The sequence below is a fragment of the Haemaphysalis longicornis genome, unplaced genomic scaffold (assembly GCF_048455015.1).
Source record: "Haemaphysalis longicornis isolate Haplotype H1 unplaced genomic scaffold, Haemaphysalis longicornis Haplotype H1 scaffold_75, whole genome shotgun sequence".
NCBI classification, from domain to species: domain Eukaryota; kingdom Metazoa; phylum Arthropoda; class Arachnida; order Ixodida; family Ixodidae; genus Haemaphysalis; species Haemaphysalis longicornis.
In genome coordinates, this window is record NW_027526434.1 from 682,508 (window position 1) to 706,853 (window position 24,346).

Below are 24,346 nucleotides of genomic sequence, written 5' to 3' on the forward strand. Positions count from 1 at the left end.
CTCCGCAGCCGGTCGGCGTACATCGCGGCAGATATTTGAGCATTGCTCTGAAAATTACACCTGATGACACTATTTAGTGCAATTTTTCATCACGCTAACATCCGCTTTCGTGAATTGGGAACGTCTTTTCCGCATTAAGTGTGATTTTAAAAAGCGGCGTGTGAGTGCCGCGACATTGCTCGGTTGGAGCTGCCGGCGGGAACGCACGGCGGACGTGTGTGCGAAGCGTTCCTTGGAGCAGTAACAGCTTCATGATTTCCTGCTTCATCTATTTCTCGTGAACGACAAGCCAAAGTTAGTAATCTAGCTCGACGATCGTCGTAGCCTACAATGTTGATCGGGGAAACGAGCAGCAGGTTAGGCTTACATCGGGGTCGGTCGCATACGTACGCTCAAGTCGTTTGCGGGCAGCCTACCACAGTTGACACGGTTACAAAGGCGCCATGGGGTCAAATTACGCTTTACGCACTAATAATCAAATTTAAACACCGAAAATCAACACGGAAACACTCTTAGAAGGCGCGTCCTAAACGAGGTTCCTCTCGCTGCAAGCCTACTACGCAGCAAGAAGGGAACTGTGACCCTGCAAGTTACGTCAAAACGATCGCGGCGCCGGCCTCTCCAGTGGTGGCCCTCGCGGCAAAAAGGCTTCGCACAGGGCTGTTGCGGAAAGTATTCGACGCGATAAAAAGCATTTTAATGCCGCTCTTGTTGCTGATACATATGCGACAGCGCCTTTTACTAACAGAGAAACTACCAAGCCGGCAGTAATACGCAGCAGATGTTGTTTTTCTGCATCATAGGATTGGCGTGATAGCACCATAAAATGAGTATTTCACTGAGGCATTAATTAAGTGCATTAAGACGTTAGCTTGAGGGGTCTGTTCGTCCGGGGAGAGTATCAAGAGCAATTTAAGTTTGGTTGGGCTGGTCGATCACATACCACTTTGGTCCGGCCACTTCTGGGAGGCCAGTCTTTTCAAAAGATACGTTTTAAAATACCATAGAGCACAGAGGAAAAGCAGGGGATTTGGGTGCTGCATGTACACCATCTTCCTAGATACTCAGTATGCACCGGTGCTCTAGGTTTGGTAGAAAGACCAAAACCTCATCGGCCGTTGTATGAACAAAGCTCCGACGTCTACTGTTCTAAGATTGTGCCCTTCACCCTAAAACCCGTGGTGGCTAGTTACAGAGTTGTGAGTAGTCGAGTACGTGGTGTAGCCAGTCACCGTTACAAATATTGCTCAAGATGCCCCTGAAATGACGATAGCACATGTGCTTTAAATATTGGCAGCGTTTAGTTCCCGCGTGACCTTATGGCACCTGCTACCCAAAATGCGTTTTAATTTTATCAAGGCTAATTGCGGCATTGACCCCTACAAAGAAGCATTTCATTGCTCAGGGGACTACATGACTGTCAAGACGGCTTTCTACGTTGGTAACGTTGGTATTAAAGATAATAAGCTATCATAGCTTCGTAACAACCACATGACGCCGCTGCTTCCACAAGCTATTTCAGCATCCCCATAAGATTCCCCAAAACCGTTATGTAATTTTTTTTCTCGCCAATGTTTTTTTCTTCCAGGGCAAACTTCTAACTACTCCATTTAGATTCATGAAATCTCTCAGAGGTTGTGAAATTCGGCAAATAAATTTTATCGCGTTTAGATTATTGGACTCATAACCGTAACTCGAAACACACGTGAAAACATCCCCAGCAAGCACCTAAGATTAGTCAGCGTCCGTTCCTCAAATCGAATCGAAATCAATCTCATTCTGAACGCAAACAATTTAATGTCGTTCACCAGGATATGATTTGTCACGTACCATGCACCCGTGTCACAAAAGGGCGCGGCGAAGAGGCTATGAGAAATGACGTTGATGGTTTAGTAGTTTGGCATTTAGAGTCGTTGCAGCAACGTTTGACGTTTTGGGGTTTTTACTTATATTGAAAATTTCTTCCAACCATTAGGATTGTACACTGCTACTCAATCGCGCCCATCATGAGCTAATATTGTAAAGATATAAAATCTTTGCTATAAGCAACAAGCAAAGAAATTGCGAACTTACACTCTTGCTTATGAGAACTTCCGTTCAGCTTAATCAGCTGCAGCCCTTAACAATTAAGAAAACTAAATCTTATTTTACATATCAACGTTATTTTTGATAGCAAGTCATGCAACAGCCGTTGGAGATAGGATGTGTGACGGTATTGGCAGGAAACATATAGCACCGATTTGCCCTAACCGCGTGGAAAGGCTTGAGGAAAACAAGGCAACACAAAGGATATGACCCACACTCGCAAAATAATGATGACCCATGAGTACCCCACACTTATCATCTAGATAGCCTATCTCGGTAGAGAATAGAGCAACACAGGGCTCGCTGAGTTTCATTTCCCCGTCTTTTGGTTACGGTTGCAAATAATTTTTTTTTTTTGCTGACTGTCTTCATTACTCTCGTTCTGATTGATTATGAGGCTTAACGCACCGACGCTACGCAGGCGATGAGGCACGATGTAGTGGAGAGCTCCGCAGTAATTATGACCACCGGGAAATCTTTAACGCGCACCGAAAAAAAATCACGCCATATCCACGGAATGAATGATGATAAGTGGGGCGAAGCTCGAGAGGGGGAGATCATCGGTAATGTAACTCTCCCGTGAACGTTTGCCCATTACATCTTTAAGAAAGACGTAAGACTGTGTGCGTACATTGTACAAATCAACTTTTATTTTCGGAGTCAATGCTCCCAGGCCCAGACCTGGTGAAAGACCCCGTGCCATCGAGGACTACCCCGCACCTCCACCACAATTTGTCACGTAGGGTGGGACACAACGGTAAAGAAATAACTTTTATTTAGGGCGAACTTGTGGCCGAACAAGACGAGAGGAAACGAGCAAAGGTCCTTGCGTCTCGTTCGATCTCCGAGAACGACTGCCTGTGTTCGTGGCGTGATCTCTTGCGTGATCTCAAGGGATGGACAGACCCATGACTTAAGGAGCTTCGCCACTAATATCGAACACACGGGCGTTTTAGCTTTTAGCCTCCCTCAGAAAAGCGGCCGCCAAGGCATATTACTGGCACGCAGATGCGTTTCGTGTATTGCGCATTCCAGGGCAACGCAACTTTCTCCCTGCTGCCATCTTCAACGACGCCGAATTTTATGCAAACACCCGATGAAGCACCGCCGTACCTGCCTGACGCACACTCGCCCGCACGTCAGAGAAACATTGTCAGAAAAGCTTAGCAGATAACACTTCCTGACGCAATACAAATAAAACAACATTTGGAGCAGAAATTTCTTGGAAGTGCTGGCGAGTTTGCATAGGGCAGACCGGGGAACATGCCACGACGTTGAAGATGGAAACCGTGTGGAACTCAGGGGTTCACTGCAAGACAAAATGCACGAGAAACGGAAGAGGGCTAGCATTGAACAACATCTGTGCATCAGATATAAAGTGCGAAAAGCTAGAAACAGAAATATTCGAAACCTACGCCCGCAACAAGACGGGAAATAAAGGCGAATGCAAGCATCATCATCATTTATTATACCCTTAAGGGCCCCTTGCGGGGTATTACATAAGGGGGGAGCAAATACAGAAATTCCACAGCAGGTAATGGTCAATGGTACAGGCGTAGAAGTGAGACAGATTCATAAAGAAAAGGCAGCAACACAGCAAATATATGTACATATGTACCTAAAGGAGCTGTAACAAGAAAATAAGGAGCGAAGACCCCTTTCAAAATAATTAATATAAGCCATTGATTGGCCACATCGTCCAATCAATCCCAGACATGTCACTCATACACAAGCCCACACAATCACACACACAATCCCACTCACAGCACTCATTGACATAGAGTCACTGACCGCGCTGAGTGGTCAAACCATTTCGTCAGGCGGGCAGCACACACACAAGGCCAAAGCCGAACGCCCAGCGTCCGGTCAATCTATTCTTCAGCAGGATAGGTTACCTTAATAGTAATGGTAGAAGGAACAACGGCTGTCATTTAAATTTCACGTGGGAGTAGCAGTGTCTCTATAACAGCGAGCAAGAAATATTGCTCGGCTAGTTCTTTTCTGTCCCGTCTGTTTTTTCCACTTCTGCCTGGTGCTTAAACTAATTTTTTGCGATTAGCTTCCGACTTTCCCGTACGGCATTGTGGACATGAAAATGACGCGCGAATATGTCTTATGTAGCTAATCCGCAATCTTCGCTTGGAGTGAGGTCTTTATATGAAAGAATAAAAATTGACTTACGTTACTTGACCCAGAGTGTAATTTCTCTGAAAGTGCACTTGCGTGTCATTTACATCTTTGACTTCATCAATTTTGCAGGTCACTGGTGGGTCCTCCGGTCTTCTGTAAACGGTGACTTTATACCTGTAATGTCGGCCCATAAACTGAAACCAAACACATTTCTTATTTAGTATCAAACCCCAAACTAACCACCAACGAACTGCCAAGCAGGATGCCCACCTTACGGACGAAATATGCAGGTATACTAGATTGCGATATACTGACAAAACTTCGAAGTAAGCTCCATCCGGAGATAATTTTCATACCCTCCACGCGCGATTGTTTTCACAACCAGCGAGCATAAGTCGAAGGACGCGAGCTGTGGTAGATGATGCGATGTTAGCCCTGATGGCAAGAGCAACGTGCGTATGCTCGGCATGTCGCCGTCTAAGGAAGTTACCCGCCGCGGAGGCCCAGTGGCTAAAGCGTTGTGCTGCTGAGCACTAGGCCTCGGGTTCAATTCCCGGCGGCGAGGGCCGCTTTTCTGACGGAGGCGAAAAGCAGAAACACCCGTGTGTACGAGATTTCGGCGCACGTTAAAGATCACCAGGTGGTGAAAATAAATCCGGAGCCCTCCACTATGGTGCGCCTCATAGCCTGCGTTGCGTCGGCGGTTTAACCCAACAATCAATCAATTAATCCATCAATCAATCAATAAATTAATCAATCAATCAATCAATCCATCCATCAATCAATCAATCAATCAATCAATCAATCAATCAATCAATCAATCAATCAATCAATCAATCAATCAATCAATCAAGAGAACCGAGTTGCCTAGAAACTGGGCGCGCCTACCTATTATGTTGTATTTATTAGTTTTAACGTATTCCAGCTCTTTCTGGATCTATAGCAGGAGTGGGGTACAAAACAGAAATTACAATATATAAAAACAAGCAATTAGACATAATCACAATATAGCATGTTAATATGGCAGCTTTACTAGAGAGTCGGGAAAACAAGCAACATAAGAAATGTTACAGCTAAGCTTGGCCTGTGATGCGTATAAAAATGAAAGTACGCGCAAAAAAATGACACACTCGCTAAAAGGATTGATTGATTCATTTATTTATTTATTTATTTATTTATTTATTTTATGTTTTAACGCGCCGATGGAACGCAGGCGATAAGGCACGCCATAGTGGAGGGCTCCGGATTAATTTTGACCACGTAGGGATCTGAAGCGTGCGCCGAAATATTGCACACACGGGCACTTTTACTTTTCGCCTCCATCAAAAAGCAGCCGCCGTGGCCGGGGGAAAGGAAAACTAAAAAAGTCGCTAAAAGAAAACTAACTATTTATGTGGTACATTTACACAATTTTAGTGAATTACAATTTTATACAATACAATGGTGACTAAAAGTGAATCATACAATTTTAGATTGAATTTTAGTGGCACATGCACCCCAAATCAGAGGACCAATGAGGCCACGTAGCGAATTCTATCGTGCTATTGCTCGCAGATAGCAACTTCTCTGTTTGCCATTTCGAAAAACATATACTTCAATTGAGTACACGTTAAGTGAAGACGTGATATTATGCGGGCATTGCTAACCCTGGACATTCAGAAAGTCGTGCTAAACATGTGCTGCCGTTCCCCTTCGAGCTCGCCGTTACTCGCTAACGAAGTGCACGGTGTTGTTAACGCCATCCTTATATACTTTCCTAGTTCCCCTAATATTGTTGGGTGACTTTACTTCTGGTACAGAAGGCGGAGTACCCCGCCAGCTTTCTTACTCCCTTTTCGAACACGACGTTTTGAATTTAGCAGACGTATTAGCATTAGCGCAATTAGTAAATCAAGCAACTATAATAACAACTAAGCGCGCGAACACACTTGACCTACAGTGTTGACCTACATAAACACTTGTCCTACACACTTTACCTACAAAGTAACTACACAACACGCTTTCCCTTCCACTTTTGCGTATTATCCGGCCTGTTGTTATTGCTATTTTGTGAGCTAAAATTTTTAAGGCGCCGTTCCCAAAACTTGCAAACCACAAAAAGTGACTCGTGAATACACGGAAGTGATTTTTCAGGCTAATAATTTTATGATCGTTCTTCTCAAACTAATTGAAATATGTTTGTTTCTGAAGTTTACGAACTAAAAGAAAAATTTCTATCAAAAGGCACTATTACGTGTAATTCTGCCACCGCATAAGCGGCATAGCGCGCATCTGAAAAGTACGCCTGACCGAAACAAGCGTCTTTTTGCTTCTGCCATAAAATTGCCTAATAATTGACAATGGGTCGCGCACATATTGATATCAAGCGCGTACATTTCTGCCCTGAGAACTGTCAGACCTTGTTCTATATAAAAAAATTTCTCTGTGCTTAACGCTAATGCTAGAAAGACCTGGAATGAGTAAACCGTCCGACTGATAATAGCGGTAAATTGTAAGACTCGTCCGGTAGTTTCATTCCTTTAAGTAAACGTGTGGCTGTGCGGAATGATGCATCCGCAAAACAAAATTTCCGTTGCTTATGCCACCAACATACTTCCTGTTCTAAATCTCGATTTCGGGTATGCGCCGCAGTGAATCATCGTCACCGCGTAGAAAATAGCTGCGTAAATAGTTTCGCGATGGGCCTGAAGGGGCATGACGGAGCGACAATGCAAACGTAGGCGGAGGTATCCGAGAGACAGAGTTTATTCAAGCTGGCGTAGTCTTTTACAGTCGGGTCACAGCCGCCTGGTGGTGGACTACCAAAATGCTGGGATGGGAAAACCCCGATACGAGAGTCACTAAATCGTTTATTCCCCGCCCCTGAGAGCCATGGCCCCGGTATTTTTGTGCGTCCTTTGGTTAGCTACATTTTGGGGCCGTAAAATCATGGAAGGTGACCACACGCTACGAAGGTGACACCGGCATTATTTCCTGCTTGAGGGTTCCAGAAACCCGTTATTTACACCGCTATTTACTGCCCAGCCCCATCCTTTGTCGGAGGTGGCCATTACTAGCCTATACCGCCTACCGACGATCGACCATATTTCTACGATGGATAGGCTACGCCACCAGCAACGCGTATTTGGAGGCGAAATTACGAAGCTGCTCAAGGTAGCGACCAAACTCCTTCAAGCCTCCTTTCGTCTTCGCATGTCTTGTGAAATGCCATTGAGCTACTGACAATGGAAGTCTCCAAGCTGTATGTCCCCGACAAAAATCATTGAGCTACTTGAACTTGAGCATTTTGGACGTGATTATATCGCTGTCCTGGCGTACCGAGGAAACACGTGTTGTGCCGCCCATGGGCTGCGCTGGAGAAAGGGTGCTCCGGACGCATGTTTGCGTTCACTCCATGGCGGGTAACAACGCGAGAACTGGACGAAGACACGAAAAGGAAAAGACACAAAGAACCGCTTGTTTGTGTATCTAACTTTTCCTGTTTCCGTTTAATTTTCGCGCTGTTACCCGCTATGGAACAGTACTAACTAGCCCAGCTTACAACACTCCTGCACTCACACCACCTCTACTTCCCTTCCCCCGCGCTGGGTTGTATGAATTCAGCCTCTAAAAATCCAACTAGACGAAAGATCCAACCAGACGAAAGGTCTAGCCGCGGATATTCCGTCTCCGAGGACCTTTCATCTCGCTGGACATTCAGGCTCGATTGGACCTTCAGACTCGGTGGATCTTTCGTCTCGTTGGACACTACTGCTCGATTGGACATTTCACTCATTGGCTCTTTCGTCTCGTTGGACATTCAGGCTCGATTGGACCTTCCATCTCCGTGGATCTTTCGTCTCGTTGGTCATTTAGTCTCTTAGTGTTAAATGAATGTCCGGAGCACTCAAAAGATGCATTCTATGACCTCTAGCGCAATATAGTTGTGGCACCTTCTGTATTTTCAAGTGCAATAACTTTTAAACGATAATTTAAAGTGAAATGTACGCCTGGCACCTCGAATTTACGTCGTAACGTTCGAGTCTGCCTGCAACGCTATTGACAAAAGCAAGCTTGGTCGGGAGCACGTTGCTGAGAGTGCCGAAATAGGACTTCAGTTTTTTCATTCGGACCTGTTTTATCATCCGGGAAAACTGTAAGGGTTTTACTCGTTTTCTTGGTGTGCGCTAATATCAGCGAAAAAAAATTACAGTGGCTTAGCTCTGTGTTTGGCGCTCTTTGCCCATGTCGGCCTTGCGCCATTAAACTCAAACCATCATCATCATCGGCTTAGCTCGGCTATGCCAGGATATACGTAGCGTGAGCTAAGATTCAGCTGGTTATTCTTAGATTTCCTGGTTCTCGAGGATTAGCTGATTATCATGCTTACTGTTGCTAAAACGATTTCCAAACCAATCTATACCAGTCCAGTCCAGTCCAGTCACTGCTCTTCGCGCATGGCTCCTCCCGCAGCACGGCTCTCCAGGAGCCACGCGAAACGGCTATCAAGCGGCTCCGGTGCAGCGTCAGACTTGGCTACTGCACAACGGAGGCGCACAGCTAGGCACGCGCCGTGGCCAGTGCATCTGCCGCGGCTACGACGTCACTCCTCTAGAATGCGCAGACCGGCGAATGTGCAGACTCAATTCTCTACACACCCGTGCTCCAATGGGATTGGATTTCAATCCAACACAATCCTATTTAATCCAATCCAATCCAATTCAAGCCATGCGAAGCCAAGCCAATCCAATCCGATTCAAACCAATTCAATGCTCCTCACGCTTGCGAAGAACGGCCCTTGACGGCCCACGCGAAACTGCTAAACTTCGACCAGTGTAGCTTACGCTACAATAATGTTCCCGAGCTTCATGCGCATGGTGGTTATGTGAGCTCTAAGTATATCTAAGCATATCTAATCATATCTAAGAAATGCATTTGTTCACCCCGGCAACAAACTTTTCATCGCGCATGAATCATCGCCACAAGGTGGGCATGCCTTTTTGTCGTAGTGCTTCTTATCATCTTTCATTCCAACGACGTCATCAGAGTGGAACCACCTTGCAGCAGCGGTCGTTGATACTAACAATTTAGACGAGTTCAAAAAGCGGCTGCGCGCGCACTTTTGAGTACAGGCTGCTGATGAGTTGCCTGCTTTGCACTGTTTCATTGTGTACATCTTTTTCGTTTTTTGAACGGTTGAAGTGCCTGATTATAGCATTGCTTGTAATCAAGAGTTGTTCTCTTTTTTCTGGCCTTGAAGGGTATTGGATAATACCGCTATATTTTTGGCGTTTAATTCATGTCTCTAAAGAAACTTGTTAAACATTGTTCTCTGCTAAAAATGTACGCTGCACCACTCCCCTCTCCAATGACCTTTTGGGCCGTGAGGGTATATGAAATAAAAAATAAACACGCAAACAGTCACGTGCTCTTCCATAGAAAAAAGGAGGGTGCTACGACAGCCGGGTTACACTCACCGCGTACGCGCGTGAGTGTCCATCAACTACTCGCAGCCAGTAAGAAGCGGTCTATGTGGATGAGGGTTGTATTTTCTCAGGTCGTTTTTCATTTATTTACAGAACAACCGCTGGATGGTCTCCTCGTGTTATAAGCTGCGAGCTGCAGCTTGACTAGGCCCATTGGTCATTTGTCAATTGTCATCCAAGACTTCACATATTAATCAGTTATTGAGATAAAACGTCCAACTTGAATATCCTTCCTTGCGAAATGTCGTTTAAATTTCGCGCCCATTCATAAAAACGGCGTTATTGGGCTTCACGCTGTCACAAGAGGGAGCCCAAATACAAGCTTCAAGCCTTGGAATTCACTTTTCAAATCTGGAAACCTTTCAAAAACCGTCTTCTTTTCATCGATTCCCTTTCCGAGTCTATCTGCAACACTAGAATTTTGGCGATGCCCTCAGCAGCATAGGCTCAGCACCAGGACATAAAGGGTGTTACATCAATAAATGGAACACTTTAAAAAATGTTTCTGGTGCGTATCTCTGCTTCGTTCGCGCTCAACCTTCACATGGAGGTCGCATTTTGTGGTCCTTTTTTGGCACTGGGAACAACAACAGTACATAACTGTTTATTCTGCAAATACATAATATGGATTTTTGATATGGCAAAATGGCGGCCATTATGGACGGCAAGCTGATCTTGGATCGGTGGTGCCAGCTGAGATATGCAAAACGAAACAAGCGAAGACGATTCCCGGTAGGAAGGAGCCGAATGAGGTAGCAGACGATCAGAAAACCTCTTTTCTCTTAGCTTAGGATGGAATGCTGTATTTCTGCGGTTCATTGTTGTCGATACCAGTCATCTGGTTTCAGGTCCGCTGTTGTCTGCTGTGTCAGGTTACCCCACTTTCAGAAATAAGGCTTACGATTCTTTGTGCACGTTTATTGCTTAGTTCTCGTTTTACTTCGATTAATTTTCTGTGCTTTCGTGCCTGTGCCTGTGACATGGCGTCAATCACAGCATACGAAAAGGCATACCCATTCACCTGCTGTGATTGATATCATGGCGTCATGTCACAAGCACAGAATAATCGCCGTTCGGTTGGCTTGAGAGACAGGTACGGTGTGTCGTACATACGTGCCTTATAAGAAAACCTTAAGTCGGATGACGTCTGGTTCCTTCACTTCTGCTCGTTTGTGCTTGATGCCGTGAATGAATTTGGTTAGCTGAGTCATGGGGCGTTGAAGTTGTAGTGTAACGTTCCTCTTTATTGGGTCGACTTCACTAACTAGACAAACGACGCCCGGTTCTCGCCCTTTCACCTCCTCTTCTTCTTCCTCCTCTGGCTGCTGCCCGGCTCCTCGTTGACCTCTTCCACTTCCTGTTACACAGGCTGCCCTCTGTTGTTCACGCTCCTGGGTTGACACGGCACTACGTTGCACATAGACGCAGCTTCCACGATGGTATTAGGTCCATTGCATCATATGTACTTCAAAATTCCTTGTTTGCGAGCAGTCTTCACGACCATGTAGGGCCCTGAAAAAGGAGCCTTTGAACCCTGCAAGCCTTTCCGGACAGGGACATAATCCCCAACGTTAATTTTCGGAACCTTGCCCGTGTGAAGACGGTCGTAATGCTTCTTCATTGCGATCCGGTACCTTTCATTTTCCCTCTCGGGCCTTTCTTGTTCACGGAGTACTACTGAATCGGTAATCCCCAGGAGGTGATCGGCATGCAGCCAATCAGATTTCCCATGATATGCAAAGTATGGACTGCATCCTAAAGCTTCCGTGTGCGAGTGGTTGTGGTGTGCAACAGCGGCTTCTAGAGCATATTTTCAGCCCCCTTTGAAATCTGGATAGAGGGAAATGAACTGCTTGATGTCACGTATAGCTCTCTCAGCTAACCCGTTGGCTTCAGGGTGGAACCGCGCTGAAAAACACAGCTTCACATTGCATTTGAGAGCCCAATTCTTCAACTGCTCGCTCCGAAAGGCTGGTACGTTGTCGGCCAACAATTGGTTTGGTGTCCTTAAACATATCCCGGTTCAAGAGAGAGAGATGACGCTCCTTGCATCTTCCTTTCCGGCTTTACACGCGACCATTCGCGTGCGCTCATCAATTGCCAGTAGGAACGCTTGCGTGCTGCCTCTTCCCTCGCCTTTTTTTTCTGAGCTCCGCGAAATCAAAGTGGATCGTTGCGAAAGGTTCTTTGGAATGTTCTGCGATGATCATTGCACTACCTCTGGGTTTGAACTTGGCCTTGCAGATTTGACACTAGTGACAGGTCCGTACGTATTCAGAGAAATCTTGCTTCATGGTGTTCCAATGAAATCTCTGCTTGAGTTTCCAATATGTGCGCCAAAATCCGCCATGTCCGCCAGAGTGAGGTGAATCATGGTAAAGAGGCAAGATTTTTGGTACACTAGTCTTCGGTACCTGTAAACGACCATTCATTCAGCGACATTGCGGCTGTGCCGTCCCATAAGAGCACGCACACGTGGTGATCCTCACAAGGGGCAGTTATGTGGAGTCATGACATGGCATCGGCGTCCAGTAGCTTGTGCACGGAGCAATGTCAAATGCGAAATGTTGCAGTTCACTGACCCACCTGGCCAGCCGCCCTTTTGGATGAGACAAATTCAGTATATAGGTCAAGGCTTGAACGTCTGTGAAAAATCTGAAGCGTCGGCCCTCCAAGTACGTTCGGAAGTAACGTAGCGCCATTACTACCGCCAGGGCCTCTTTTTCGGTCGTAGAATAATTAATCTCTGCCTTGGTAAATGTGTAAGAATAATAACCAATGGCCCTGAGCTGTCTTTTCGGTGATTCCTTGTCGTCTCTTTTGTGCAAAACCGCCCGGCTCCGTAATGCGATGCACCTGTGGTCAGTTCGAACGATTTGGTGAAATCTAGGAGCGTCAGCACTGGATCCGACGATATTATCTTTGTAAGCTCCTGATATACGCTGTCGCAATCCTTGGTCCATTCAAAGGGAACATCTTTCTGCGTCAATGGTGTGAGGCATTTCGACTTATTGGCGTGATCCTTGATGAATGCCCTGAAGTGGCCGGCGAGTCCTAGGAAGACGCGTAGAGACTGCACGTCATTGGGCTTGCACAGCTGTAGAATTCGCTTGACGGATTCTTCCTTCGTGCTTTTCGTCTTGCCGTCAAAAACTCTTCCCAGAAAGACAACAAAATTAAAAAAAAAACTCACTCTTCTTGAAATTGATCTTCAGTTTAGCTTTACTAAGGGCGAAGAGCACCTGTGAGAGATGTGATATGTGCTCATCTCTGCTCCTGGAATAGATTATTATGTCGTAGACGTACACTCCACAAAATTGTCCAGTGAACTCTTGTAGGATGGTGTCCATCATTTTCTGGAACCATGCTCCAGAATTCTCCCATCCGAAGGGGAGTCTGTTGTACTCATATGTACCAAAAGGAGTCACGAATGCAGTGAAGTGCTTGTATTCCTCCTGAAGTGGTAGTTGCCAGTACCCTTTGCATAGATCGACTCGTGAGAACCAAGACCAACCACCGGTTTCATTGAGGATGTCGTCTATTCTTGGCATTGGGTACGGGAACAGGTCAGTGTGGCGATTTACAAGCCTGTAGTCTGTGCACAGCCTATATGTACAATCGCCCTTGAGAACCGTCCTTGAGAACCTTGAGGTCGGATGATACGATACTCCAGCAGACTTTGCAGTTCAGTTTTTAGCCACCTCTTTTTTTTCGTAGGACATGCCATATGGTTTTTTTCGTGCAACAGTATCATCGCGCAATTGAAACGGCACTTCTATGACTGCTGCGGCTGGCGGATAAGTGCCTACACGCAAAAGTTCGGGATATTGTGAACAGACGTTCTCGCTATTCGTGACCAGCCTGATGGATGGCTTTGTCTACGTGCATGTCGTCTGAGTGGGATGGTCAACGAGCACCTCATCCTTCCAAGAAAAGTTGAGCCTCAACCTCTTCATGTCAGGACGGCCTACGAGGAAATTAAACTTCGCGTCGTCTATTAGTAATGCTTCTACGAACACTTTATTTCCCCGGTACTCGACTTCGACGCGCGTCCATTTATCAAGCACCCTAGCAGTCCCATCGTAGCCATGTACCTGGACAATCCTACCAGGAAATAAGTCATCTGGCGAGGCAAGTCCTGTACGCATGATGCTCACTGATGCTCCGGTGTCCACTAAAACGTTTCCTAGTCGCCCGCTTACATACATTGTTGCATACAGCAAATTACATTCAGATTTAATAAAGTACACAGTCCCGCTTGGGGTCTTTGGGTGGGACCGATCACCCTCTTTTATTCGTTTTTGGCTGATAAGCACCACTAGGAGTGCTGACCGATAGTGTGGCATCCCGAGCAGTGTCGTACTGTCGGGTCTGGCCTATTGGTGGCAGAAGGTCGACGCAGACGTCCCTCAGCGCACGGAGGAGTTCTGCTGTGTAGAAGCCCTTGGAGGAACCTGGCATAGAACGGCTTTCGTCATACCATGGATGATGAGTGGTACAATGGACGACTCGAGGAGATGAGGATCGGCAAGCTGCAGGAGTCTTCGCTTATCGTAGAAGTAATCCACCAACGTCACCTCCTTGTGCTTGAAGAAAATGGCCTGATCCCAACGCTCAACGGGGTACGAGTCGAATGCACGAATGAAGCTGGCTCGCCAGTCGGCCCAGGGCTTGTCAGCGTTCCCTGTCATCCGCAATTAATACCACTTCTTCGCGTTCCCGAAAGGTATAGTCGTACGTTATTTATCTGATCAGAGTATGTTATATAGTGATTGTTGGAGCACGCGTATTCGTAGAACTGAATCCATGCCGCTGGACTTGTGGTGGTACCATCAAAACAATCAGGCTTAACTTCCTGTCTGTAGCGGGACGGATCACGACTCAATTCCATGAAAGACATAAATTGCTGTTGCTGCTGAAGTTGTTGTTCTTGCAAGCACAAAATGTGTTCCATGATACGCGTGAGTCCCTCTGGATGGCCTGACCTTTCGTTCACTGCTTCACTTAGCTTAATCACCCAATCTTGAAAATCAGCGGCCCGCATGTTCACCTTGATGTTACTCTTGAACGCTAACTCGTCTAGCGTCAGTTTAGCTTTTGTGGCAAGGAAAGATATGAAGTCAGGTGTGCTGACCTTTTCTGGGAGGATCGCGGTCGCATCATCCCCGTCCTCTTGGTAACCGTTGACCACCTGACGACCATCTTCACGCTGGGTCAGATTGAACAAGACCCACATTGTCCGGAATAGTCGACTGCGCCAAATGTAACGTTCCCCTTTATTGGGTCGAGTTCACTAAGTGGACGAACGACAGCCCGGTTCACGTCCTTTCACCTCCTCTTTTTCATCCTCCTCTAGCTGCTGCCCGGCTCCTCGTCGACCTCTTCCTGTTCATGTTACATGTAGTACTGCATGGGAGCGTGATCCGTCCTGTGGGATGGTGAGTCCAGGTAGGCTCAAAGGCCAACTGCGCTCAAAATGTCAACCTCCTGAAAACGTTATTTCCGCATTGTCGGCCTAAAAAGACTGCATGCATGCGTAGGCAAACAGGAATACAAGTTCGTCCTCTGGGAGACTACTTGTCATTGCCCCAATTATTAAGCCCATTGGGAACTAAATGTAAGCGGACGAACAGTTGGTCCGCCACCCGGTTTGTCAGTTTAGATACTCCCAAGGGATGGACAATTATACTTGAAACGAAGGAGTGAACCAGAGAGAGCGCCAGCCCCCGATGCTGCTCGAATGCAATATTATCATCCTCCTTGCCGATAAAATTTCGTATGACGTTTACTCTTGTAGGCTCAGCTTGCCTGCGCCCACTGCGGCTCGCCGACCCTAGGCTGGCCGCCCGCGGGCTGTCGCACTTCATTCCCTAAGTTTAAACTAAGCCATGACAAAAATTGTGTCCGGAAGAATGTGGTTTATTTTGCTTGTTTGCAAAATGTCCAAGTCAGTGTATCTCTACGCTAGCGCACATGCAATGCGTATATTGGCTTAAGACGCTTCACTGAGTTCGCTTCACGGGAGCCGTAAGCTGCATTTGCCCACCCAAGTGGTACGCAAGTACAAACACTAAGGCCAATAAAAAGTGGGAGAAGATTCAACGAATTTAACGTAAGTAATAAGCCAAAAAATCGACCCATACTCTCTTTGTAAAGCGTAAATCCAAGGTACGGGAAACACTTTTTGCGCAGGGTGAGCTAGCACAGAGGTCAGCAGCACGATCGCATATGTGCAATCACTTTTTACCCGCCCGAAGAACGCAGTCTCTAGTGAAACATATTTGTGGGGATTTGACGTACGCAAAAAAAATTTTCTATAACCTGCTTACACCAAAACTCTTAGTGAAAAGATACTTGCGCTACAAAGGAACGTCTATCTCTTGCTCGGATGATTGCCGCTTATATACACCAGAAGCCATTAATCGTTGCTTTGTTTTGTGCCGGGATGTGATGGTTTCTGGGATGTCTTGCAACAAACTGTTAAAAGGGACATGGAACCGTTTACGTGTCCATGTTCCTTCACACAAGGCGGTTCTTGCCATCTCTAGATACTACTGCAGTGCCCTATGATGTATTTTTTTGTGATGGGATTGTATAGCTTGTAGAAGTGCCGCATGGCTGACCGGCATGCGGAACTCCCCCGCCCAACGAAGTCCGTTTTTTGGGAGCTGGCTGCGTTGGTGGAGAACATCTATGCGAAGGAAAGTTACCCACCAGAGTGGCTGCACCTGTTGGGCGCACGTGACTGCTTGCTGAAGTTTTGGTGGCTGCCTTATTGTAGCTGCTGTGGTGTTATCCTTCTTGGATAACAGATAACTTTTGTATTGCATAATACCCGAAAGTTTTTCATGCATAAAAGAAAGAAATGTGGCATGGGGGAGAGGGGGGCAGTTGATTTCTTTTTGTATAGGTAACGTTTTATCGACTGCATTCACCATTTTGGGCTGCAATCCTCATTGTATTATCAGCGAGTTTAAAGACTACGTGCAGACAGACACTGACGCGCTGGCGAGTTATCCTTGGCGTGGAGTTGACATATCACCGGCAGCTTGGAGGCACAGTGCAGAATCCGCCGACTGCCAGCCTCGTGCGAACGCGCCTCTTAAGACACATAGACGAGCAAGGCAAGCTCCGAAGTTGAGGGAGAAGCTGAGTGTCTCCGATGCTGCGGACGGCGTGCAGCCACTGCAAACACGTCATTTAGTACACGTTACGACTTCAAGCGCGTCTGGCATCCTTATCTGACCTATAATGCTGCCGACAACGACATCCAGCCAGTGATAACGTTGGGCTCCAGGTATGTTGCTGCGGGGAACCAAAACTGAAACTGGTTTGAACAACTCTCCAAAAATAAACGACCACTACATTCCGACACATGTGCTTGTTGCCAGCAGTAGTAGAGCTACTTCTAAAACAATAACATTGAAAAACAATCATCTGCGTATACAAAAAGTTTAAAATCCTCGGTATCGTCCAAGCACGTCGCGTGACGTTTCCTGTGAGGCGAACTTGTCTTGAAATACGATTGGACGCTGTTTAGCGTACTAAATTTCATGCATACGCAATTTCGCTTTTATCAGTGCTATTTTTTCTTTAGGAAAAACATTAGAGCTATTGGCATGAAGTAAAATTTTAAGACTGTAGTTCTGTGGTACATTTCGTGGGAGTTCGAGACAGTTTCGATTTCCGTTCCGCCGTGCAATACGCATATGGTTTCTGACGTTATCTATAATCGTGCATTGGTCATACTTCAGAAATCTACATGATCCACTATGCACATGTTATATACTACAGAAATGGACCGCATAAACCTCCCTCCGCTGCTTCAAGCTAACAAGTATCGTTTCATGCAGTAAGGCTGAGCCGAGGTGGACGCAGTGGCTGAACGGTGCTCCACTTCAGCGGAGATGGTGAACCGCGGGGCCTCTCTGCCGCAGCTACGGATCTCACCTACACGCCTTTTCTCCATACTATCCGCCACATCGTCGGTGAATTGGCCAATTAAACAAATTCGGCCAATAAAAAAAGGCCTCTACCCCTAGATTTGAACCCGCACAGTGGATGCCAACGTTCGTGCTTCATTAAATTACGCTTCGGTAACATGCAACGAGGCTTACAAATAACAAGTACATACGTTGAAGCCACGGAGAAAGATGTATTTCAGGAGGGGAATCAGATGGGCTGGGACAGCGCGGGCGCGCGGCGCGTTAATGTGACTGTCTGGCGAGGAGGAAATGCAGTTTGCGGATTAGCACAACACATGGCGCGTCAAGCGCGTTGCCATAGTTTTCATGTTTTTCTGCGGGCGCGACGCACAAAAATCGCAATATCATCGAAGATATTATGAAAATTGTCAGATTTCTTTCTGTAAAATAACTAAATAGAAGCACTGGACATTTTAGCAGCAGTCATTATTAAATATTGCCCTAGTTACAAGGCTTGCCGCGCTTGAAAAGAAGGATTCCAAGAGCAGACGACGTCTGCCGACGACGCCTTGCCGCCACGAGTGGTTCACTCTCGCCGCTCTCGCCTCTCGCGGGCGGCTTCTCAATTGCGCGCGCTTTTCATGTTGCACAGGCAGGGCGGTGAAGTTAGGACAGTCTAAATATGAACGAATGGTATAGTGGTTAAGAACCATCATTCACTAACTAATCGTACCTACATTCTCAACCACATGTTTTTTTTTTTAGGTGCGGGTACTAAAAAAAATCAAAGTCCCGTCGTCCTGCGAAAAATATTTGAAACGCAATGATTTCTTCCGCTGCAAACCAACTCCAATAAAAGTTCAGACGCGCGAGGGATCCGTCGGCCTCTTCTTCGCTTTTTACTTGCTTTAGATTTTCTACAGGTGTACTCGTCCAAGAGGCATATGCAGCTTACGTCAAAGCGTTGGACGTCAATTATATGAAACAATACTTGCTCGCTAGAAGTGGTCATCATCATCATCATCATAAACCTACTCAGGTCTACTGCAGGACAAAGGCCTCTCCCATTGACCTCCAACCGCTCGTGTCCTGCGCTGCTCCAGTGCACAGTTTACGCCAGACTTTTTTAATTTTATTCGGTTTATCCTGTTTATCCGGTTTATCCGGTTTCTCCGGTCCATCACTGAAGTCGAAAACATGTGACTAGGGGGTCATGGTAACTCCCGAAGTATGGCTAATGCACAATCACAGATACCGTTGGAAAATATGGGCGTGTTTCACGGTGAAACCAAAACCGAAACTAGTTCGAACTCTCCGAAAATAAACCACAATTATTTTATTCCGACAAATACTTGTTGCGAATTGCACTAAAGTATTTCCTAAAAACACATTCTTTACACAAACGCAAGTGCGTATGCATGAACTCTAAAATCTTGGCTGTCGTTCATTACATCGCAAGTTGGGTTTGCTTCATTTCGCGTTACTGCTGAAGTTGTTGGGGCTGCCGCCGACCTCGCAGGGTATTTTTTCTTTTTTCGGACTTTAAAAATTAAATACGGTATGAGCGACTGCATAAATGAAGAAAACCATGTTTATCTGCGCCCGTCTATGCCATGCAAACACAATCACAAGTTAAAGAAATAAAAGAAGCGGTTGCTTGCTATTTATTAACTGGTTAACTCGGGTGTGTAATATTCTCAAAATTCCAACTCGTTTTTTTTTCTTGTCGTGTGCAATGTTCGCAGCACTCTTCGCGGGCTCAGCTATCACCAAGCGGCTCAATGATTGGCGAAAAAGGGAGGAAGTCACACATTGGTGTGACGATTCGGCGCGGAGCTCAGAATAGTGTAACGGTATTGCTGGCATTCTAAACATTAATATTAGAAATGCATTTATATAGCAATCTCATTTTAAACCAATTTATGAATAGAATATGGCAGCTCAGTGCATGAATAAAGTACTGCACTAGTGAACACGAAGTTTCGGCTTGGTTCCTGGCAATGACAGTGGCTTTTCCCATCCAGTAAAAACAAGGCAACATAATGATAAAGTAGCATTAGCAAAAACGTATATGTACCTGAAGTATTGAGCACGTTCAAATCAATTAGGCGCCATAAATTTGTACATAGCCCCTATCCCCCTCCCACGGCTCTCCACAAAGCCTCACAATATCTTTTACTCGGAAATTTCCAGTTTCAACTGAATGATAACAATTTGAAGATTTTTGTCATCCTCGGATCACTTTTCGCCTTCCGCAAATGTAATACCCTACAACTGTAAAATAATGAACACTTCTGTTTGAATCTACGGAGCGATAAAGTTACAGGGCTGGTTGCCGATGCTGAGCCCATTAAATTATGCATTCCGTTGGCTCTCGAGCTGCCTTTGTCTGCATGTTCAATTACATCTAGCTTAACTTGAATACAAATATGATTATCTGAAGACAACATTCACGTCTATTTAGTGATGCTACCACTCTGTGTGTGAAGAACCCAACGGATTAGACCCTGAAGAACAGCAGTACTCAAAACAAAGTTTTATTGTTTGCTTTATGACCGTCGATATTGCTGAAATTCACCACTGAACATCGCGGGACAATACGCGCACGTTTGTGCTGGTGAGCCCGAGGTCGCGAGTTCGATATATGGCCGCGGCAGCCGTTTTTCAGATGGAGGCGAAAAGCGAAAACGCCCATGCGTTCGAGATTTGGGCGCAGGTTAAAGGTCCCCAGGTGGTCAAAATTAATCTGCAGCCCCCAAATACGGCGCGCCTCATCGCCTGTGTAGCATCGGCGCATTAACCGCAGATTCAATCGATCAATCAACCAATCAATACGGTCACGTGCAATTGGTTACATGGACGCAAAACTGAGTCGTACATGAATAAGAATAACAAAATTGTCAAAACAGTCAGCTAAATTTGATGGGGTAAAGTTTTACATAACTGAGTCAAACCCATCGCTGTCCGCTTTATCTGAATGAGTGCAATAAACTGATCTCATTGTTGGACCTATCGTGTCGGTGGATCTTTCATCTCGATGGACATTCAGGCTCGATTGGACTGTCAGGCTCGGTGGATCTTTTGTCTCGTTGGACATTCAGGCTCGATTGGACCTTTCGTCTCATTGGATCTTTCGTCTCGTTGGACATAAAGGCTCAATTGGGCCTTTCGTCTCCTTTGACATTCGGGCTCGCTGATCACGTGATGAATTGGACCTTTCGACTGGTTGGATATTTCGTCTCGTTGGACATTCAGGCCGCAAGCGGTACCCGACTGCCTGCACTGTCACAACGCTCATTTTATTAACCTAGTGTAACGTTTGGCACAACACACCTAAACCTGTCGCTATCGGCTTAATCTTCACAAGAAATGCGTAACTTGAATAAAACAGTGGGGCCTTAGTATTGTTCGACCCCTCGTCTCAGCGGACCTTTCATCTCGTTGGTCATTTAGGCTCGATCGGACCTCCAGACTCGGTGGATCTTTCGTCTCGTTGGACATTCCGGCTCAATTGGACCTTTCGCCTCGTTGGATCTTTCGTCTCGTCGATCACGTGATAAATTGGAACTTTTGACTCGTTGTATGGATCTTTCGTCTCGTTAGACATTCAGGCCACAAGCGAGCCAGGTCGAGATAGGGTGGCACATGATGGCTGCTTTGAGCTGTCTATGAATGCACTGGATCACCCCGTTGGGGCAAGGGTAGCAACTGCTGCCCGCAGACACTCGAATGCGGTGGAGAGCCCGATGAGCCTGAATAGGTGAGATTCAAATTGCCGTCCTTGGTTTTGACGTGGCGAGGTATGCCGTAGCGGGATATCCAGCCGGAGAAGTAAGTCGAGGCGGCCCCTTCTGCGGTAGTCCTTTCGAGAAGTCATACCTACGTCCATGGAGGGAAACGATCAGTGGCTGTGGCGCGCTAGCGTTAAGGTCCTGCTAGAGGAAACGCCGCAATAATGCCGATTTGGAAGTGCTGAAACCATTCCGACGGCAGAGAGAACGCCTCGTCGGTGAAGTGACGTGCCGGGTGATTTTCACGTTTTAGGCATTGGGTGCAACTGTGTCTCAAGGTGCGGCAGTCACGCTGCCAATTATTGAAAACTTCGGGATTCATTCGGATACACGTCTTGTACTGATAATTTTTGGAACTCTAGTTATCCGGCCCTCCATTTTCGTACACCAAATGACAAGGGGCTCATTAGATTGCTCGGATACAACATTGCACTATGGATAAATGTTGCGGTATTAGTATAAAGAGTTTATTTATTGAAAATACTTCTACAAAGACCACAGGGCATAACATAAAGTAGTAGTGGAATACATACATACAGAGCAGTTATTTTAGCAGTTCGAGCATTGAAACAGTCAAGAAAACAAATGAGAAAAGATGGGCTCAACAAAGAGCGTTATCAATAGCTGCCCTAAAGTGGGTGGCATCAGTGAAGACAGCAATGGTGAGCGGAAGATGGTTCTATTCTACGCTAGTTTTTCGAATAAAAGATTCGCCATACATGTCAGTGGGACAATACGGCATGTGCACTTTTCTGCAATGTATTCATGTGTCTTGAATAGTTATGTGAACCGCCTTCTCATAAATGGCGACTAAACATCTTCAACGCTCCCGAAAACGTTTGCCTTTCAATCGCCTATTTTGAGGATAATTTAAACATGGTGATTTAAAACATTCATTATTATATATTTGCGGTGGATGGAGACAGGCGCTTTGACATAAATATTTTTGGCGTCTTAAAACAATTACTACGTAGGGTGAATTACAAGATTTGTTATATGTTGTCTCTATATACTTGAGCTCTCACGTGAACCATTCACTTCCTTATCGGCTTCAATGGAATAAATGCAGCGCTTTTAGCAAGTGGTGAAAACGAAGTCAAAATTTATACAAAATATCTGCGGAAACCTACTAAACATCACAGAAACGGTGCAAAACAAAAAAACTCGAATAGCAATTATACTAAAATAAATTACTACCAATAATTTTGACAAACTTATCCTTGGTAGTATTACGGGCAGTTTTCACGCATGCTAAGTTATATATAAACAGTTTTATTGAAAAGCAAACGTTTCCTTTATTATAAGGAAAATTACCTTTAAACTTGCTTGGATGAATAGATTGGAAAGTTCTTAGAACTACTTCAAACAATATTCATAAATTCGGTGCTTACCCTTCTCATTTTACCCCGAAATTCCCTTTCAGCATCACTCTCAGCGTGATGTATTAGATATAGGAGTGTGGTAATTACTACAGTATCCATAACAAATCTAATCGATGCCATAAAGCTTCAGAAATGAGCTCTCAATCCTCTCCTTCGATACTTCACCTGGAAACAAACCGCTGAAAGCATCCTAGCAGATTTATAATCCTATTTATACTTGTGCTTCTGACTTGGGAAGTGTAAGAATAGTTCTTCCGGTCTCTAAAGTTTCTTCGAAAAGCATTTTTTCATACTGCACAAAGAACGTTTTAATACAGATGTGCAGTGCAACATTTTGCTACGCAATTTCGCCGCCATAAAACAATCGAAAAGGAGACAACTGCAACCACAAAAACACACGATATATAAGTACATATAAGACATGTTCGCTATTAGAAGCAGCACCGAAGAGAACGGAGATATTTTCAACAACAATGAGGCAGGTGAGAAACAGCTTAGGCCACTAAAAGTGTGGAAAGCTTTAAAAACAAAAAGTGTATAAAGAATAAAGAGCTAACCACAGATGGCGACATGGCCTGTTCCTACAGCTGGGATGTGAGCGTGTGAATAGCCCGACTGCTTTCCCATCCGTGGTTGCGAAAGAATAATAATTTTGAAAGCGTAGGAGTACCAAACAGTAGAGATAAACTCTACGAGAAGTGATCAACTTTGCCGAGACTGATGTATTTAGTAACAATGTATACTGTTGGGTGAGTTGGTAGTTCATTGTAAAAATATCTACAGCGCAAATCGAACCAAGGACACAAATAGACGACAGGACGAGTGCTTACCATTTATATATTTACAAATGCCAAAAGTTAACTTATTTGAGACAAAAGAATTATCGCACGCACGAAGGCTGTGTGCTGAGCTGGTTCCTGAACCCTGCAGTACATACTTTTCTTAAGGTCGCCGTCACAGTTAACGAATATCAATTGGACTTTCTATTGGATGCCGAAGTAAAATCAAGCGTGATAACTAAAGGAAGAGCAAAAATGTACTTCCGATTGAAGTTGTTTTGTATTAATTTAGAATGAGATGGTGAAAACAGGAACAAAAACATTCAGCCTGAAATTCACTGAGAGTGTGAAATGTGACGAAAGAAGTGCGTAACAAAAAGCCGTAAAAAAGCTCAGCTATTCTATGCTGCTGGAGGATGTTATGAAATCCCTGTATATCAGCACCAGAACATACTGCGCAGTGCGTAGCAGGCATACTTCCTTAAAAGCGGAAAAATTAAAAATTCTCAGAAATTAATATAAATTTCTACTAATGTGCAGCATTGTTATGACGCTTGCCTAGAGTGTCAGTTTTTTTACAACCAGCTATGGCAGACGTTTTATAATTTTATTCTTTTGAACTTTTCTTTTGTCGCGTTTCGCCAGTTAAAATTTTTTTTATTATTATATGGATGAAGTCCCTTTCCACCGCTAATTATGTGTTTTGTTTCGGAGATGCAAGGCGTAGCGCAGAGTCGTTATAATTACGCGATTTCCTTCATGGTATTTCCAAATCTTTTGGCAAAAGTT

General features: G+C 45.3%; 1 long non-coding RNA gene across 1 annotated transcript in view; it reads right to left on the reverse strand.

Moving 5' to 3' along the window:
* Positions 1-22,959, reverse strand: part of LOC144148069 (uncharacterized) — a 76,870-nt gene extending 53,911 nt beyond the window's left edge. Inside the window, exons 1-2 of the long non-coding RNA XR_013317959.1 lie at positions 22,788-22,959; positions 4,267-4,409 (exon numbers count right to left, since the gene is read on the reverse strand). This is a non-coding gene — a long non-coding RNA (uncharacterized LOC144148069). The remainder of the gene's footprint in view (positions 1-4,266; positions 4,410-22,787) is intronic.
* Between the last annotated feature and the right edge of the window lie 1,387 nt (positions 22,960-24,346).